The sequence below is a fragment of the Cibotium barometz genome, chromosome 42 (assembly GCF_041138505.1).
Source record: "Cibotium barometz isolate CiBa-2024 chromosome 42, ASM4113850v1, whole genome shotgun sequence".
Taxonomy (NCBI): Eukaryota; Viridiplantae; Streptophyta; class Polypodiopsida; order Cyatheales; family Cibotiaceae; genus Cibotium; species Cibotium barometz.
This window is the reverse complement of record NC_141087.1, coordinates 8,265,382-8,269,511: the sequence shown is the minus strand read 5'-3', so window position 1 is coordinate 8,269,511 and position 4,130 is coordinate 8,265,382.

Here is a 4,130-nt window from a genome sequence, read left to right as displayed (position 1 = left end):
CCTTCTTTATCAGTCCAATCAAGGTCCCCCGTGCCAGAATCAGGGAAATCCCAGGAGAACTCCAGCTCAGCCGTCTTCCTCTGTGTCCAGAGTAGCCTGACAACTCCTTCCCAGAACTGGGGCAACCAAAGAGAAAGAGTTCCGCCTCAGACTGCAGCAGCTAGAGCAATCAAGATTTCAGAAGTAGTAGAAGAGGAAAGACGGCATATCTATGCTGCAATTGAAAACCAAGGGCCTAACCGCCATCAGCTCTCAGTCATCCATACTTCGACAGAGTATCAAGGTAAACCTTTTAAGCTTTTGATTCATTCAGGCAGTTCTCATTCATTCATTTCCCCTGGATGCTTGCATAAGCTAGTCTTAGATCAGAAATCAGGAAACCTATGCAAGTTTAATTGGCAAGTGGGAAGATTCTTTTCACTCACTTTGAAACAGAACATAATCAGTTCAACCTAGATGGGAGTTTAACTGACTGTCAATGTAGAGTTATACCTTTGGGAGTTTTCGACGGGATCCTTGGAATGGATTGGCCCCACAAAAATCAAGCTGACATTCACTGTCATAATGGAACCATTTCCTTCCATGACCTTCACGAAAACAAGGTTCAAGGAATCGGAATTTCAGGATCCCCAAGTCTGCAACAGCAGTTAGTAAAGGCTTCTAAGTTACTAAAAGGATTTAGAAAGAAGCAGCGCATTTATCTTGTCAAAATGAATCTGGTAGACTCAAAGTTAAAAGCTAAAGAACCTGAATGGTTAAGTGATTATGATGATTTATTTCCAGCAGAGTTAACAGAGATGCCTCCAATTCAAGAAGTAGATCATGTGATAGAATTGACCCCAGGAGCTCAGCTAGTAGCCCTGCGCACATACAAAATGCCAGTTCCTGAAGCCATCAAAATCAAGGAACAGCTTAGACAGCTGTTAGAACAAGGGTTTGTAAGACCCAGTGTTTCACCTTGGGGTGCGCCAGCTCTCTTTCAGAAAAAGAAAGATGGAACGCTTAGACTCCTAAGGCTATTGAGCCACTCGTCCTTAGTTCTTTGAATTGGGGGCAGGGTGTGCTTCGTAGCTAATACTTGCGAAGATTTAGGGACAAAGTTCGAGTCATTCAGCTTTGCATTTGAGCTACGTAGGTAATCTACCTCATTCTCCTTTATGGATGGTTTGATGGAGCCAAGAGTCCTGCTTAGGGGCTTGTATTGGTTCTTGATACTTGATATAGTTTAGAGTAGACAAGGGTCTATTGTCCTATACTAAAGTATTGGGCAAGCATAGATCTTTGATTTTCTTTGTGAATGTTAGAGAAGGTCTTTTGTCCTATACTAGAGTATTGGGCAAGCAAGAATCTTTGATTGTATAAAGTATCCTTAATTGGGTACAAAAGGCATCCTTCATTTAAGGGTGCAATGTGCATTGTATGCATGCTATCAATTATATGTATCTTAATCTTAGAACACACATTTATGCATTCGTCTTGTCGTGATGCTAAAGGTTTAGCAAGGATTAATATTTATGGTTATGTAAGTATCCAAATAAAATAATTCATGGTCTAAAAACTTTCAGTCATCCTTGCATTTAGCATGAATCGTCATGGATATCTTTATTTTCTAAAGTTAAAACAAAAAACTACGTATATGATGATCATCCTTCATTGGGGGTGCAATGTGCATTGTATGCATGCTATCAATTATATGTATCTTAATCTTAGAACACACATTCATGCATTCGTCTTGTCATGATGCTAAAGGTTTAGCAAGGATTAATATTTATGGTTATGTAAGTATCCAAATAAAATAATTCATGGTCTAAAAACTTTAAGTCATCCTTTGTATTTAGCATGAATCATCATGGATATCTTTATTTTCTAAAGTTAAAACAAAAAACTACGTATATGATGATCATCCTTCATTGGGGGTGCAATGTGCATTGTATGCATGCTATCAATTATATGTATCTTAATCTTAGAACACACATTCATGCATTCGTCTTGTCGTCATGATGCTAAAGGTTTAGCAAGGATTAATATTTATGGTTTTGTAAGTATCCAAATAAAATAATTCATGGTTTAAAAACTTTCAGTCATCCTTTGCATTTAGCATGAATCATCATGGATATTTTTATTTTCTAAAGTTAAAACAATAAACTACGTATATGATGATCATCCTTCATTGGGGGTGCAATGTGCATTGTATGCATGCTATCAATTATATGTATCTTAATCTTAGAACACACATTCATGCATTCATCTTGTCGTGATGCTAAAGGTTTAGCAAGGATTAATATTTATGGTTATGTAAGTATCCAAATAAAATAATTCATGGTTTAAAAACTTTCAGTCATCCTTTGCATTTAGCAAAGGATGACTCAATGAGAAATATCCACTTGACTCAAAGAATATTTCAAACAATGCACGCACATCAAATTTTGAAGAGAAAACATAAACTTAAACAGCACAAGAAGAGAGAGAGATTGCAAAGACTCAATGAGAAAATATTTCAAACGGTACGCACATATCAAATTTTGAAGAGAGACAAACAAAGAGCCATTCTTGAAACTAAATCTCCTAATACTGTTAAATTACAAAATTGGGGTGAATGACACCGATAGCTCTACAAGAGGACGTTGTGCCCTTGCCGGGTCAGTATTTAGTGGTCTAAAAAATTTCGCTACTTGCAAAACAGATTTTCGCTCGTCGCTCGCGATTAGGTAGACACATCCAATTTTTGACTCTATAAATAATAGTATCCATGGTAACTTTGTCATAGGAACTATTGTCCATCCACAACTCTTGTACTTTCTGCCAAAAGTCATATAAAATTTGTAATAAATACCCTAAAGCAAAAACATCAGATGCAGGAGTGTATGCATCTACCAAAAACGGATCAGAAATTTTCGGGGCTATCCATGGCCGTTTATTTCGCTCTCTATCTGCGTAGGAGACCGCCTCTGCCACCTTCTGAGGGTTCTTGGCTTCTTCAAATACAAAATTGAGAGACATCCGTTTTTGGGCACTCTCAGCAGTAACCCCCAATCGATAATACTTTACCCTTGCTACTTCTGCATTACATGAGGAGCCACCTTCTCTTCTTAATGTATTGGAATATGATCATTGGGTTACAGTCATACATTCATCCTTCTATTTGCTGACAATGGTAGATTCAACAAAAATTGGCCTTGACGATTTGCTCGTGACAGTATAACATGCATTTGCAATTGTAGACATTGGACTTTTGCATAACCATTTGGGTATCCAGTTTATACCAATTGAGGGGGGCCTCCAACTAATCCTTATCGGTAAACTATCGGATGCCTTATTATAAATGAAGTACCCATCTTGAAACTCAGTATGCAATGTCACAATTGAGCAAATTTACATATTGCCCCAGCTTGGGCATTGGCACGCACTGAAGCAAAAATGCATTTTCTTTACGCTTGTCCCCCCCACCACTGACAGCTATTGGGCATGATGATCTAACACTACGATGTCTGGGGACCATCACTTGTTTCAGAAAGACTCTCTACACTTACAAAGGTGGTATATGAAAGCACCCAGTGCAGATTTTTCAAGTCTCTTAGTGCTCAAGAGGCCATGGAAAATCCTACTCTTCCCCATGCCATCGTACCCAAACATGCTCCGATGGTGACCAAATTTTGTGAGCATGTAGGGGGACCCACCCCCACATGCTTGCAAAGTTTGGTGAGCTTTGTAGTATATTTGGATTACCAATTATCACCCTGAGTGAATTTTTCAAGTCTCTTACTGCTTGAGAAGCCATGAAAAACCTTTCTCTTTCCCATGCCGTCGTACCCAAACTTGCTCTGATGACCAAACTTTGCAAGAATGTGGTGAGGAGCCACCCCCCTATGCTCCCAAAGTTTGTTCACCATCGGAGCATGTATCGCCCAGTACTACAGATTTTTCAAGTTTCTTAGTGCTCAAGAGGCCATGGAAAGTCTCGCTTTTTCCAATGCTATCCTACCCAAACTTGCTCTGATGATGACCAAACTTTGCGAGCATGTAGGCAAGACCCATCCCCACATGCTTGCAAAGTGTTTTCGGCATTGCAGCATATTTAGTTTAGCAAATAGCACCTAGTGCCGAGTTTTCAAGTCTCTTAGTGCATGATA